The following is a 16,857-nucleotide window of genomic DNA, read 5'->3' on the forward strand; positions in this document are numbered from 1 at the left end:
GTTTTGATAAGGTAAAAATTCATATTTCCTCTTTTTCATATTTTGTTAATATTCCTTATTGTTTTATTAAATTTTACATTCTGCTACAAAATTGACCTGATTTTGCAGCTAATCCACAGATCCGCAGCTACTTCCATTGTTCATAGGGTTCGAGTGCGCTAGCTCAGCAAAGGAGTATATGGGTAGATAGGAAATTATCCTCTCATGTGTTTCTTTCTTTTTACTCGAGCTAATTCATTAGGAGATCCGCACTACAACACAGTCAACCATGATGGTCAACAACAGGACAGTACACTGGAATAGAGTCTGAGTTTCAAGAGATTTTATTGATTTGATTTTTCAATAGAAATCGACAAATAAGAAATATGATTTAGTTTTGATAAGGATTGTAGCGAAGTCCTGTAAGATTGAATTTCTCATATTGTTAAATTAGAACACTATAAAAACAATGGAAACTTTATGTAATGGGTGTGCCACCGTATGTAATTTTGAGCATCTAGTAGAAATATTTTTCACTTAATGTAAAGATCTTGGTTCATACATTTTATGTGTTGTTGATTTAAGGAGACTGACTACCTCGTGGAGGGCCCCTGCACGCAAATCAGGTCTTTGATTCACTGCAATTATATTTTCTTTTGTTTCATAGATTTAATTCATGGATGCCATGTTTTCATATTTTTAAGATGCGGTTCAATGAAGTTCGCGACTAGGTTCACTTGATTGATCTTTGTATTGCTAATTTTGTTTGCTTGATACCTAGCATAACTCAGTAATTTTGTTTTCTTGATACCTAGCATAACTCAGTAATTTCATTTCATTCATAGCTTAGTAATCTCGTTTTTTGTTTTGTTTTTGCATTGAAATAAAGTTGCAGAAGATAAGAGTGATAGTGTTTCTCAACATCTGAATTCAAGCACTTTTTGTTTTCCAAGTTGATAAAATAGGATTTTCTTTATGTCATTTCATGCTTTCATAATTAGCTTTGATTAGCGACAACATAAAAATACAAAAACAATTGATAAGTTGAAAATAATATTAACTTAACATATTCATTGAAAAGAGTTAAAATCTTTATCCAACCATTCTAAAAGCTCAATTCAATCAGAAATAATTCTAGAAAAATCATTTAGAGTAATCGATTAACAAATCTTAGAAACAACATCCTAGTATAGATAATAACATCATCTCAACACTGATTCTAGATTTTGGCATTAATTTAGATAAAAATAACATAATCACCTTAACGACATAAACACCTTCTATCACATATAGTGCACTTGTACTTCATCAATTTACCTGCCCTAGTCAATAATTTATGCTGACAATTTAAGAACACTAAATTAACTAAACATTGGCTCATTAGGAGAATTTTTAGGTCAAAAATGGGCCTCAAATCAAAAAATGAACAAACAAAATTAACTTTAAAAGAACCAATAGGATTCAAGATAATGATGGCATCCCCTAGGGAAAATATTTTGAAGGGAAAAGAAAAAAACTATTCTTTTATTTGTATTTTTGACTTATCTCCTTATAGGTTTACTCAAATTCCAAGTATAGACACTCATTGGATGCAAAATTAAATTCTACATCCAAAGAGTACCCACTTTTCATACTTTTGAGTAAAGGCACAATAATAAAAAAATTGAAAATACATTAAAAAGCATGTTGAATATGGATTTTTCATATATTTTCAATTTTTTCGATGTGGATCTACTCAAAAGTATGTAAAGCGGGTACTCGTTGCATGTGGAATTAATTCCACATCCAACGGGTGTCTACACTTGTAATTTCAGTAAACCTATAAGGAGATAAGCCAAAAATACAATAAAAATAGTAGTTTCTTTTTCTTTTCTTTTTTAAATTCATAACTGTTATTTTTTTGTTTTCCTTAAGAGGCCCATTTTAAACCTCAAAATTCCCTTAATAGTTGGAGGACCAAGAAGAAATAGATGCATTAAAGAATTGTGGACTATTAAAATTCTTCCTCGTGGTTAACATGTATGCATAATGGCACCTACTCCAAACCTTGATAAACTATTGGGATCTAGATCAAGGATATTCATCATAGATTCCATGCCTCTGCAAATTGAGATAGAGGACATATATTTCATTATATATTGATTAAGACGAGAGAAGTTGTCAACGTAAAAATAAAGTCCACTAGTAGGCTTGCAATATAGGATGACATCACCATTTACTACGTAATTGGGACACAAAATGTTAGCATTTAAATACCTATTACCTAGTTATAAAGATACTACTTTTTACCATAACATAAGTATTTGGGTTAGCTTCTCTACATTAGGCTTCTCTCCCACACATGTTCTTAGAAGTAGAGTACCTTTAACCTTTGGTATATGAATGGTGCACTGCATTACTGAGCAATAAGAAGAGCCAGTTGACAACACATAGATAGGGTTGAATGAAAATTTTTGGCTACAAGAGTATCCTAGATCATTCTTTTTTGAGTGAATCTCATCCTTGAGACCACAAGTGATGCCTTGCATCACTGACCTAAGAGAGCCCAGGATAGCGAGGTGGGAATATTTGATGGGTAGACTTGGTGTACGAGTTACCCAAGTCACATTTGACAATGAATTCTTTTAGTGGTATAAGCAATAAGTCATCAGCATAGAAGATTACCCCTACAAAGCACTAGACTTCCGAGGAGACCAAGAGCAAGTTATTCAAGAGACTTTTGTGTGGGGAAACATAGCTAACTTCAAATTTGATTATATTTTAAAATATATTCAGTTTTTTAACTTTTGATTTATGTTGTGCAAGAAGTAAATATTTTTGTGTGGAACAAAAGTATTCAAAAGAGGTGATTTTGTGCAAATATTGGATCAGTTTGACCTGAAGTGTTAGAGGCCATTTTGTCACATTTGATAATTGAGCCTCCTAATGGGATCAAACAACATCCTATTCCCCCTTGTCACCATCTTGCACAAATCCCTAAGCATGTACATTTAATTTCCCAGAATTTGAGCCCTAAACTGCATCATCTAAGCCAAATTGAGGACCAACGCTCCCTGTAAGCCTACTGGGGTGCGTTCATCGTCAGGTTGCTCCACTGTAGCCTACGTTGGTCACTAGTAGGTTTCTCACCTTTGCACCTGCATTGGGTCTAGAAATCCAGGAGAATGATCGAGATTCTAGAAGCTTTGCCTTCTAGTAGTTTTTAGAAGTTGTTAGAATTACTTACCTTGGATAAATCATTCGGATCATATCCATCCCTACATTGGATTTTTCACCACTTATACTTTGATCCTATCCCTCCATCAAAGGTGGATCTCTTACCCTATAATGGTAATTGGATAAGAACTCTTAACTTACCTTGCTTCTCTATATATTTCTAGCCTGTTATGAGGTTGGGAGTTGGCTTTTGGAGAATAATTATGCCCGTATGCTACTGTAGTGAGTGTTATTGTGAAAACTAGTGTCCATTCAGAGCTGCTAGTCCCACTAAGACGGGTAGCTATCTTAGAAACAAACAAACCAAAGTCACTTGTATTTTCCTTTACAAGAGATAGATGAGAAAGAAGCAGAGAGTACGAACCTCAGTCTTTCGCTTGGCTCCTTGCTTGTTTCCTTTCCCCTTTGACAGAATCTTGCCACTCCTTCCTTACTTGTCCTACTTCAAAGAGCACCTGTAGAGTCAAAGCAGCATAATACCATCAAAGCATAGAGATGTATCACCATAACTAATATAGGATTAGATGTATATTAACCATACAAAAGCATATATCAATACAAGATTCAAATATATACAAGAATATGGAGGAAAACTCAAATAGCTTTATTGATAGAAGTAATAGAAGAGAGGATTACAACCCATTGGTCTGACCCAGTGCCATCCTCCTAGCATGAAAGCCCTCTTCACCTCATACAAAGCAAGATCACCCAACAATGTCTTCAAAGAGAAACCAACAGCACTTCCTTGCGAATTAGAAAATTCCAGCCTTTGGATCTCTGGGATGAGGGATCCATATATAGATGTTTGTAGGGGGTGAGTCAGCTTCTAGGATTTTGATTAGTGTCATCTCTCTGATAGTTCTTGGTTCCACTTGGAGATTTCATGATCTCTTACTCATCCTTGGGCGAATTCACAGAGGCAAGTGTCAAATGAGCAGCTTCTAGAAGATTCTCAGGGTTCTCCACCTAGCAAATTGCTTGTGCCATTTGTCTATTCTCACTCATCACACCCTACAAAAGGGCTTTCCAGTATGCATCACACTTTTTGCATGTGGTAGGTGAGATGCATTGCACCCTTAGCACTGGGCAGTCTGTATGGTTTTGCTTTGACCAGTTCTAAGTAGTTTTTCATGGAGAACTTCTGGGAGATGATGTAATCAGCTGACCTTGCTCCTTTAGGGTATGAAACAACACTTTTAGGGACTTAGAAGCCCTTGGTTTATGGACATATGTGATTGGGGTTGCAGTGCCCAAATATGTCTATAACAGTTGCCCCCTAAAGCATGAGGTCGTAAATCTTTTTGATGTCAGGTGAAATGCTTTATTATGAGGATCCGAGGTTTTTTGAATTGGAAGGTGACCTGTAATAAGATACAATACAATACATTATCTTCATAATATTTTAATGATCTAGCTGAGGCTAGCATTCCCATGCTCAGCTTTATAAATTCATTTTCATGTACATAGGACAGACAACTGTCTGTGTAGTAGACCGATGATTCTGGTAGAGCCATCATCCTTTGGCTTGGATGATTATCTATGCAGCAATGATGTACATTTGATGTCTTTATTTTCCTGAATATATCACATCCCGAATGGATGAAACTAGATCCGGGGTCTTCAAAACTCATTCAATCTTTGCCCGAAGTACAAGTTGGTCCATGTGAAAAGATGTTCTAATGTCAAACATGGAAAGACATTGCCTGATTACCAGCCAACGATGTAAGTTGTTAACAGGTGCTAGAGGAATCACCGATGATGATGATGACCCTCAAGGTACTAAAGTACAATTCATGTGGTGTGAATACATGAGTCGATGTCAAACACCACGCAAAATATTTCGGTCGAAGGCCATTAATGTAAACTTGTCACCGGAAGTGAGAAACTTGCCTTTGAGGCATGCAAGCTTCAATGTACTGAAAGGGTTGTTCCTAGGTCGACTTCTTGGATAATGAGCTGATGTCGACAAGAAGTGACCCGTCGTAGGAGGGCATTAATTAATCCCACATCTACAACACGGAACGGAGCAAATGATTTTGTGGAGGTGAAAACAATCTAATGATACAAGGTTCAGGGTGGTGGTCATGAAAGAATGAAGCGTGAAGGTATGCAGTGGATGAGACACAAGCTGGGTAGGTGAATTCTCTGAGCGACTTCTCTTGAACATATCGGTGACATTGAAATGGATTGGTAGCGTTAACCCCAAAAGTGGATGGTACGGTGGACCAATGGTGATATGACTGGTGAATGGAATAACCCAACTCGACTCAATCATGGTGATAGAGTGAAAGTGTCATGTTCAAGAGCGACTTGCTAACAATAAAGTTTCTTCAAGTTTTCTTCCCAATTTTCCCCAGACATTTCTGACCAATACCTCTTTATTTTTGTCAAGCTTGAGGAGGATAACATATGCTTGTTCTATAATTTGCCCTTCGGGCAAACCCATCTCTATGTTTTAACGAGCCTAGTGATGTGAGACTCGCTCTTGTCTGAATGGACAAGTTTGTCTCTATTTTTTTAACGAGTTTAACGACAAGGATAACTCAGTTCTTTTCAATTTTAGAGAGTCTGAAAAGAGACGGAAAGGAAACTCCAATATTCCTTTTTCGTAATATAATCCCTTAAGTCTGAAAAAGTAAAAACAATACGAAAGGGATGACTTTCGATAGTTTTAATGAGTCGAATAAGACAAACGCTCGATCTTTTTGTGTAATAATCCCTTAGGTCCAAAAAGATTAAAATCTAGAGGAGGGATGGCACTTCCAATCAATTTAACGAGTTGGAGAGGCCAATCGCTTGGCAATCTTTTCATATTTTACGAGTCAGATGAAAAGAGCTTAAAGGAGACTCGTTTTTTGAGGAATGAGTGATGTTTTCGGATAGCAGCTGGTTCCAGGTAATGTTTGGAACTTTTCAATCATGGCAGTGTAAAGAAGGTGGCTAATAGGATCACTCGTCGCAGTTGTTCCTCAAAAGGGGTAAACAATCAAATGGAGGCGTATGATCGGCTAAAAAAGAGTGGAGGTGATGGTAAGAACACGACCAAGGCTCAAAAGTTGATAATAATGCGATCACAATGGTTATTTACCAGAGGTGGGTTCATTTTTTAACGAGCTTAAACTCTGGTGGAACATATGCTCATTGCTAGGTTTATTTTTTAATGAGCTTGAACTTCGCGTAAAACTACTCGTGCCAGTCGTATAATAAGGATGTCTCATCGATAGGTTCATTTTTTAGGGAGCTCACCCCATTCGAAACTTTTCTCAAGATCCTTTCATTATGTAAGCTAGGAATGACCAATCCTATGAGTTTAAAGGGTTAAGAGCCTACAAACTAAGAAAATAAATGGTCGCTTTTCACTTTCATGCAAAAAGGTTTGCATGCCCCCAGGTATAATGAAGTAGAGTTTCCAGGTTACCCTTCAATTTGCAGACAAAACACTTACTCTGTCGGGAAAGGCATACCCAGGTTACCCTTCAATTTGCAAACAAAACACTTGCTTTGTCAGGAAAGGCATACCCAGGTTACCCTTCAATTTGCAAAAAAACCACTTGCTTTGTCGGGAAAGGCATACCTTCCTACGGAGGTATCTTATTCCAGTCTAATCCCACTTTCCTAAATGGATGGGTGTGTCAGGCTAGTTATATATCCTCTGTGGAAACCTACCCTATACCTGAAGTTTTCCTGGCGAAGCAGGCCAGGGTGCATGCCCCCTAGGTTTTAGTCACAACCACCGAATCACTCACGCTCATCAGGTGGACAAACTGGAGATTGATGAGACATTCCTTGCATAAAAAGACTAGTTTTGGATGGCATTTGACTATTAGCTATGTGTGAACCGGGGAACGAAAGCTGGTCTATGAGCTGGACCACTCTGCCCTCATGCGGAAAACACATCACTCAAAAGAGTGAGGAAACAATAGCTCCCATGCTATAAATGTAGTCATGCCCAAGGAGTAGATTGTAATCTAAAGGTCCTTGTACTACCATTACGTTCAAATAAACAGTTTTCCTTCTCAAAGTTATAGGAAAATTTGGAAGGATCCCTAATGGTCGACTGGTTCTTTTGTCGAAGCCTGTCAGATTTCACATCTCAGGCAAAAGCAATGGTGAACCAAGTTCTTTCCAAGCAGTTGAGGAAAGGATACTCACAGAAGCCCCTTCATCTATGATGGTACCAACCATGACCATTCTATAAGTTTGCATTATAATTCGGAATGGTACATTAGATGGTAGACGGGGTCTACCTAGTAGATTCCAATCGAAGGAGATGATTAGGTTGCAGGTGGGACCGAATAAACAGTTGGATACATCTCTGACGAACTTCCTTCCTGTGGTAAAGGAATGGGTAGATTTCCCCCATGTTCATCGGAGTCTGTATTTACGACAAGAATTTGAATGGTGTCGTTCTCATTCTCTTTGGTGACTATATCATTTGAAGGTAAATCCTTTGAAGAAAATATGGGGTCAACTACCATCTCGACCTGTTGACTTTGGTTCGATGTGGACTCAGAGGGTTTATCTTCAATGATAGGTGCTTCGACCGACAACAAGGGTGTGTCAGTCGGATTTTCAACTAGTGATGGACTCGGCAAGAGTTTCTTGTATCCAAGAGGAAGCCATAGCGGTGAAGTAGGACAGTTATCCAAGACTCTTTTAGCTTCGTCTAGGAAGGGACAACGATGGATGGCATAATCGCCTTCATATAGTCTATAAGGAATTTTAGATCTTCCTTTTTGTCCGATGACTTCGTTTTCACTAGTTGACGGTGTACTCTCAACATGATCGTCAGAGGTTGACGACACCGGATTGTGCAAGCGGGGAGACTAGTCCCTTAAGATCCGTGGGATGCAAGGACAATCTCAACGATAGTGGTCCCCTTTGCAGATGACACATGGAGATTTAGGTTTGGACGGTGCAGTGTGTGGATTTTCACTAGATGATGCATGGTTGCCCCTTTTTGCCGTTGGCTCCTTCTTCTTCTTCTCCTTCCCTTTCTTCTTCTTCTCAGTTACTTGGTTTTTAGTTTTACTAGCTTCACCAAGCGAAGAGGAAGAAGGACAGGGAGAAACAAATGAAGTAGAAGGTTGGGGGGTAACTCTAGTATCATCTAGTTGTTGATTTGATTTCTCAAGAATCACGGTGCTTTGAACGACCGAGGTAGAGAAAAGCCATACTGGCAGGCCAATTGCCAGTCCTGGAAGGGACAATGTGGCCATATGAGGTGCACCGACATCTCCCCAAGAGGAGAAAGGAATAGGATTTCCCCCAAGGGGAAATCCTTGATTGGTGGACTCCATTTTCTCAACCTAAGATCAACGAGGGAATAGTGACATTATTCTGATTAAAATAAATTTTATACGCTTTGACACAACCTGCTTTTTCAATTTTTAAGATTCGAGAAAAAGCTAAAGATGACTCTAGTCGCCCTCGATTTTTAATGAGCCTGAAGTGACAAGTGCTCAGATGGACCTTTTCCTTTAAGGAGTCTGAAAAGGAACGAAAGAGACTACTCTGGAAATCTAGACAGAGGGATTACCAAACCAATCGCAAAACTATAGAATACTTTTTAGGTACGACAATCAATCTTCCCAAATGTTGTGTTCAGTGCATTGTAATCGATAGGGTGGCAGACACGACTTCCTAAGGATAAAGGATATAGCCTATTGTGGTCTCCCAATATATACTCGATGGTATGTGGGAGCACAAGTCCGTAGTGGCACTTGTCGTCTCAAAGAGGAGGAATCACTCAACCTATGATGAAAGCGACAATTACCAGGCTTTACGACGCTGGAATATGTCTCTAGCCTACACTTCTAGATGTTGTGCGTTAGGTTCCAAAGCGTTTTTATGTTCATTGAATTTATTTTACAGTTGATCTTTCTTAAGAAGTTTTCCTTTAAGGTTCACCATGGGATGTAGATATACAACTCCTAAATATGCAATCTAAGATGATAAACAGTCGTTTACTCTTCTTTTTGCAATGAAAATCCTAGCTGCTAAGGAAAGAGAAGTGAAATCCTTTCAACATAGAGCAGAGAGTACAAACTAGATGCACTATTCTAAATAAAAATCAACAAGCAGTCTAAATGCAAATGCACATGCATGTATTTGTTTTCCACTTTCTTAATGTGTGAATGACAAAAAGAATGTGAAATACAAATTTGAATTATCTCTTCTTTCAAAGCGACAATACTAATGATTTTCTTTTCAAAAAACGAAAGGAAGACAAGACAACACTTTGTGATTTTGAATTGAAAACTACTTTTGACACTTGAAATACTATTAATTCAGATCAAATACAAGAGTAACATTGTAATCGACTATCAAAAAGAGAAGGATTCTTTTCTTTGACTGAAAATGACACTTGTGACACTTTCAAATCAAAAGATGATAGTCCGATTAAGCTACTATTTTGTAAAGGAGAACTGTAAATGGCGAAAAATACATAAAAACATTCACAATTCTTTGTACAATGGAGGCTGAATGATGCAAAGGAAGGGGGTTTCAACAGTGGTCTATTGATCACAGACAACAAAACTCCTGAATAAAGCTGAAGACAATGAAGAAAAAAGCAAAATCTAGAGGCAGAAACAGTCATACCTGATCATCACACCTGTAACACAGGGAAACAAGGATGCATCCCACCTACTGCACATGGGAGGTGCGATGCATCCAGTCTGCCAAAAGGAGACAGTGCGATGGTCCAGGGATGAGACTTTAACTTGGTTTTTGGTCACAATTTGCAGCTTAGTTCAGGGACTTAGGCTGATCTAATGATAGTCAGTAGATACAAAGTATAGGGGTTGATCTAATGAGGTTACTTGAGCTACCTCTAGGGAACTTAGGATGTTTGCAAGTCAGTTGTTCAGTTCATAAACAAACATGGAGATTGAGTGAAGTAGCGTTGATCTACTTTGCACTTGCATACCAAATGCAGTTCGAAGGCTAGTTGGCTTAAATTAAAGCTCCGTCTGTAGTTTATGAATCAAAAAAATAGAGACAAGCAATCAAACTAATTGCTCCCTAGTGGAGTCGCCATTTTGTTATCGGGAAAACTAGTGTCCATTCGGAGCTAATAGTCCCACTAAGACAGGTAGCTATCTTAGAAACAAACAAACTAAAGTCACTTGTATTTTCCTTTACGAGAGATAGATGAGAAAGAAGCAGAGAGTACCAACCTCAGTCTTTCGCTTAGCTCCTTGCTTGTTTCCTTTCCCCTTTGACAGAATCTCACCACTCCTTCCTTACTTGTCTCGCTTCAAAGAGCACCTGTAGAGTCAAAGCAACATAATACCATCAAAGCATAGAGATCTATCACCATAAACAATATAGGATCAGACGTATATTAACCATACAAATGCATATATCAATAAAAGATTCAAAGATATACAAGAATATGGAGGAAAACTCAAATAGCTTTATTGATAGAAGTAATAGAAGAGAGGATTACAACCCATTGGTCTGACCCAGCACCATCCTCCCAGCATGAAAGCCCTCTTCACCTCATACAAAGCAATATCACCCAAAAATGTCTTCAAAGAGAAACCAACAGCACTTCCTTGCGAATTACAAAATTCCAACCTTTGGATCTCTGGGATGAGGGATCTATATATAGATGTTTGTAGGGGGTGAGTCAGCTTCTGGGATTTTTATTAGTGTCATCTCTCTGATAGTTCTTGGTTCCACTTGGAGATTTCATGATCTCTTACTCATCCTTGGGCGAATTCACAGAGGCAAGTGTCAAATGAGCAACTTCTAGAAGATTCTCAGAGTCTCCACCTAGCAAACTGCTTGTGCCATTTGTCTGCTCTCGCTCATCGCACCCTACAGAAGGGCTTTCCAGTATGCATCACACTTTTTGCATGTGGCAGGTGAGATGCATCGCACCCTTAGCACTGGGCAGTCTGTATGGTCCTGCTTTGACCAGTTCTGAGTATTTTTTAATGGAGAACTTCAGGGAGATGATGTAATCAGCTGACCTTGCACCTTTAGGGTATGAAACAACACTTTTAGGGACATACAAGCCCTTGGTTTATGGACATATGTGATTGGGGTTGAAGTGCCCAAATATGTCTATAACAGTGAGTGGTCATCATTCCATGCATTAAGGTGATTGGAGGTGCATATTGTGGCAAGGAAAGGACAATTCAACAACTTGGAGGAGCTCTTCTACAAGATCAATGGATACTTATGGTTGTAATCTCCTTCCATTTATATTAATGCAATGAATTTATTGTTTTCCTATTTTCAATACCATGTTTATCTATTGAATGAAGTACTTAGATGTTACTGCATACATTTCGCAGTTTCTTGGCTTGTGTTATATGATTGTGCAGGTTCTAATTTTGGCAATCAGAGCTAGAATTGGGGCTTCCAAGCCAAAGAAGGAGGGAAGTCTGTGAAGGATTCTAGATAGGCCTCACTACATTATCTATTTACTTTAAGGAAAAGCACTTGGTTCCTTGTCTCTCCATTGTTCTAGGTTAGCCACCAACCAAGGGGAGATACTTTTTTCCGCAATTATAGATCCCATATAACAAATTGGTGACTCCACTAGGGAGGAAGCATTCCCTTGGTGGTATCCTTTTACATTGTGTTTTATTACCTCCTTTACAAACCTTTGTTGTATTATCCATCCAAGAACGGACCTAGGAAGTGATTTCATTGAACCTTCTTCACAATTTTTGTGCCAGAAACCTCTTTCGCAGGCCCAACGCACCCCCTGTGCCTTTGACATAGCATGCACCTCACCCTAGCCCACTCTACACTAGTGTTGCAATGCAATGATACCTCTTCTGCACCAGTGTTGACCCCTATTTTTTCATGCATTTTTCCTTGGTTCTTGAGCCTCTATTCGGCCAGCCTTCTTCCAACTGAACTTCCCTAATTCTTTAGTGTCTTGTTGTCTCTCTAAAGCCTCCATTTGGTTTTCATTTGTGTTGTTTTCCTTTGGTAAGAATTGGTTTTTATTTTTATTTGTTCTTATCACTTGTTCGCTTGCAAACTGTTTTCAATTGGTTTTTGGTCGCTTGGACGAATTGTTGTTTTAATCCTCATTCTGAAAATTGTAATTGAATCGGTAATTTAACATTTGCATATTATTTTTCTCCATTTTGGAAATTAAGTGTGGTGAAAAGAAAAAAAATTCATCGACATTTAGGGTTTTGCATGTGCATTAGCATAGGAACAGTTGCATTGGAAAGGAAATTGCATCTTGCATCTTGTTTGTTGCATATTGTGTGTTGCATCTTGATTGTTTCTTCCCTTCCTTAGCTATATTTTCACTGAAAGAGAAAGAAGTTCTATTTTCTCATGCTAAATTTTCATTTTAGGATATTTAGGTGGCATTCATGGTGAACCCTAAAACTGAAACCTAATCAAAGATAAACAGTAAAATTTATTGAATCAACCTAAGGAGAATTTGTAACATTAACACAAAAATTTAGAGGTCTAGCCTAGAGACATGTTCCGGTGTCATTAAACATAGGAGTTAGATTTGTTTTCTAGTGTTGCATCACAAGGGTGAAATCGCATTCCACGTATGTGAGTGTATAGGACCATACTCCACGTACCTTTAGGTATTGTTGGGACTCAGAAATGTCATATTTTCATCCACCTTTTTCTTCACTATTTCTTACTTTTCATCATCCCATTAACCTTTTATCATACCATTTTCATAAATACATTTTGGTTTCACCTTCTTATTTTACATTTTATTCATTTTTGTATAAAGTGAATTTATGATTAAATATTAGAAAATATACATATTTTTATATATATCTCAAGAATATGTGAGTTTTGTGATGTGTAGGAAATATGTGAAGAATTAATTCCAAGAGACTTCTCAAATATCTCCTCCACCATATTAAGGAGACAATTATTCAAGTCTATTCCTAAGGAGAAGATCATGGAGGATTTGGTTGGCATATCTTATCCAAGATATGTGAGAGATGTGTGGAGGATTCAAAGGGATCATATTTTGTAATAATGGGAAAGTAGTTGAGAGTGCTTGAGAGAATATTGGATATGTAATTATGAGATGGTTATCTTCTTCATGTATATAAGAGAGTGCTCTCTCTTCATTTTGAAAAAAAATAGAGATTAGCTTTAAGAGATAGTTTTGTAATTAGGAGAAGGGGATTCTTAGCTTTGATTCATATTCTTTTATTGTTACTCTTTCATGATTTCTTATTTGGTTCTTTTAATATAATTTAAGATATCTTTATTGTTGTGAGCTCACATATGTTGTTTGTCATTCAAATTCTTCACATGTTGTATTTATTTTCCCTTACGCAATTTCTTACTTTTATAGTTAATGTTTCAATGCTTTCCTAGATTAATTTGATTTCAGTAATTTAGATTAGATTAGATTGGATTAGTTCCATTTCGGTCCTGCATATATAGTGCATGTGCCTCGTAAGCCTACGAACCTTGGATTGACAAATTAAATAGTTAGGCAAGTACTACGACAAAATTAAACGACAATATTTTCACCCAACATTTTGGCGCCGTTGCCGGGGAGGCACGATGGATTGAAGTTTAGTTTGATTTTTCATGCAAGTGTGTTTAGACATGTTCCTAACTCCGAGGTGGTAAGGCGGTAAGACGTGGGGAATAGCCTACGCATCGCATTCGAGATACTGTAACGGGCTCGACCTCTTATGGATCAGGGCATGTAGGGTGTATTTACATTTATGCAAGTGTGAATTTGAATTTCTGCAAGTTTGTTTGATTTTCGCAACTGTGAAGAGTGTTAGATGAATTCATGGTTCATGGTTGTAGTTGAAGAATTCGATTACTCAATTAATGAGCAGTACTTGTAAGAGGGTTTAATTGATTATTGAATTCAAGATTATTTCTGTGGTCCTTTTGTTTTTAATTCAATTTTTAGTGTGCTGATTTGGAAGAGTTTTTGTGAACTAAAACCTTGTAAAAGGATTAAAAACTCAGACAATTATTAGCACTTTGTTTTCAGAATCTCTTTCAACATGGTTTTATAATGAGTGTCAGCTTGGAACTACTCACTCAGATCCTTGCAGAAGTCGGAATCTCCTCTTCCCTGGAAAAGGAGATCTTAAAAAGAATTGAAAGTTCAACTACTCCCCAGGAAATAAATGAAGATTAAACATCTAAATAATCCTGCGTATTTGATGGCGAACAGTCATTCGAACATGAATTCGAGGAAGAAGAACAGCAGATCAGAGAAGAAGAAGAGGAGTTACAACATGATCTAAGTGAGAGAAACTGTGCCTATCAAAGCTTTATCGAACAATGGTTCCAGGTAAGTACTAGATTAGATTCATCTTTTTATTTTTTAGTTGATTTGCAGTCACAACAACTAGACTCATTCACTCTCGAATATTTTCATCCATCATTTAAAAAATTGCTACTGAATATATTGTTGTTACTGCTACGTGAATGGCTTCATTGGAAGTTTAATTACATGTAACTAAGTTTTTTTTAATTAGTATAGAGTAGGTAGGCTTTCATTTTTAGTTTTTGCTTTCATTTTCAGTTTTTCTTAGAATAAGTATGCTCTCCTCCGCGCTTAGTGTGCTCGCGAGGACCAGAAAATAGGGATGATTTAGACTAATTTCAAGAATAAATAAATGTTTTTCAATATGCTTGATCAAAAACATCTTTCAATATGCAAATCATTCCATTTGTTAAAAAAATTAAGTCTAGAGGAATTTTAGTTTCTTTCTAAATTTTAGTTTTTCATTGACTAAAAGAGAAAAAAAAATATATTTTTAAAAAACTAACCATTTTTGTTTAATTTCATTTTTTTAGACTTTTAATAATAAAAAAAATAAAAAAAATAAAACAGTCAACCAGCGCACTCATAAATAAACAATTCATATAAAAGTAATGGCACTAGAGTCTGAGGCAGATGCACTTAATCACCTCAGCACTGATGTCCTTGAAGGAAAGTTTGCATTGCTGGAGGGTGCTTCTGTCGACAATGACCTAGCAAGCTTGAGAAAAGAAGTTGTTGGAATCTCTAAGAGAGAGGAACTTCCAGCTGGTCGGTCCCCTGTGAGCAGTGAGAGGACATCTTATCCTGGCGCTGGAAATTGAGAAAGAGCTAAATGATCTTCGAAGGAAAAAAAAAAAAAAAATTGATATCTTTATTAAACTCAAAAATGAATTGTCAATACAAAAATGGAAAAGATTTCCAAAACGTAAATTAAAATTGGGCTCTTTGTCCAGAAAGTCAGGAAACGATAATACAAGTTCCAATTTTGTAGGAACAAATCACTACACGATAAGTCAAATCGGATTTTCCTATTACTAAATATCAAGGAGGCAGTTTTAATCAAGCGTTGAACTAGTTAGCACCGCATGGGTGGTTGCCAGGATCTTATTCAACGGGCTTAAGCTCTCTGTCAAGCTGGGAAAGAGAAAACCAGCGTTTGTTGTTTCTTTCTTACATCTGGAGAAAATAATGAAGGTGACAATGATTTTTACTGTATTTTAAATTCTGGTTTTCTTGAAATGAAAAAATATTAACGCTTTGGTGAGACTTGATTGTCAAAACGAGCACGCGTTTCAACTCCATTTTCATTGAAAAATCAAGAGATTCAATCATGGTTTTTTTCTGGTCCACAAGTCGATTGTCCAAATTTCAAGCTTGTTATCGTTGGCAATGGAGGCACCGGAAAGACAACTTTTGTCAAGTGGCATCTTACTGGAGAATTTGAAAAAATACGAGACTACGATAGGCGTGAAAGTTCATCGTCTTGATTTCTTTACAAATTATGGGAAGATGCGTTTTAATTGTTGGGATACTGCAGGCCAAGAGAAGTTTGGTGGCCTTAGAAATAGTTATTACATCAACGGGCAATGCGCTATTATAATGTTCGATGTCACTGCACGTTTGACATACAAGAATGTCCCAACATGGCACAGGGACCTTTGTCGGGTCTGTGAAAATATTCCCATTGTTTTTTTGTGGTAACAAGGTTGATGTTAAGAACCGACAAGTGAAAGCCAAGCAATTTACTTTTCATAGGAAGAAGAATCTCCAGTATTATGAAATATCTGCTAAGAGAAACTACAATTTTGAGAAGCCTTTTTGCTAGGAAGCTTTCTGGGGATCCTAACCTTCATTTTGTCGAGTCACCTGCTCTTGCTCCACCAGAGATTCAAATTGATATGGGAGCAGCAACAACAACATAGGCGAGATCAATAGGCCTAAATGGCAGCCCTCTCACATAGTTTTACAGACGAACCCCCACAATATTAACACAGGGAGCAGCAGGTTTCTGTTGCTTGACTACTGCTGTTTCCTAATTAGCATTACGCCACAGCAGCTGCCATCCCAAGCCTTTTGCATGGCCATGGGTCACGCTGCTACTTTGAAGGAGGGTGTACAAACGGACAAGGCACCAGCAACATTGGGTACCTAATCTAAAGCAATTAAAACTAACAATCTTGTATTTTTTATGGTGTATTAGGTCTTATTCCCAAGACTGGAAAGTTTATCTTAGACAATGTGGCGGACCAAACGGAACAAGTTCTGAAAAACATGGGGGAGCATCACATTTATGTTGCCACTACGGAGGAGTGGATAGAATCGAGTGATTGAAAATGGCAATGGCTATGGCCAAGGTTGTGCTGGTGAACGTATGCCTTCTGGTGGCAGTAACGATGGGCTGC

The 16,857-nt window shown here is 37.6% G+C and overlaps 1 pseudogene; it reads left to right on the top strand.

The window, feature by feature from the left end:
- Nucleotides 1–16,377, top strand: part of LOC149147078 (GTP-binding nuclear protein Ran1B pseudogene) — a 33,567-nt pseudogene extending 17,190 nt beyond the window's left edge.
- The last annotated feature ends 480 nt before the right edge of the window (nt 16,378–16,857 follow it).

The sequence above is a fragment of the Pinus tabuliformis genome, chromosome 9 (assembly GCF_031772625.1).
Source record: "Pinus tabuliformis cultivar Carrire ecotype Pingquan chromosome 9, CPIR1, whole genome shotgun sequence".
In the NCBI taxonomy this organism is placed as follows: Eukaryota; Viridiplantae; Streptophyta; class Pinopsida; order Pinales; family Pinaceae; genus Pinus; species Pinus tabuliformis.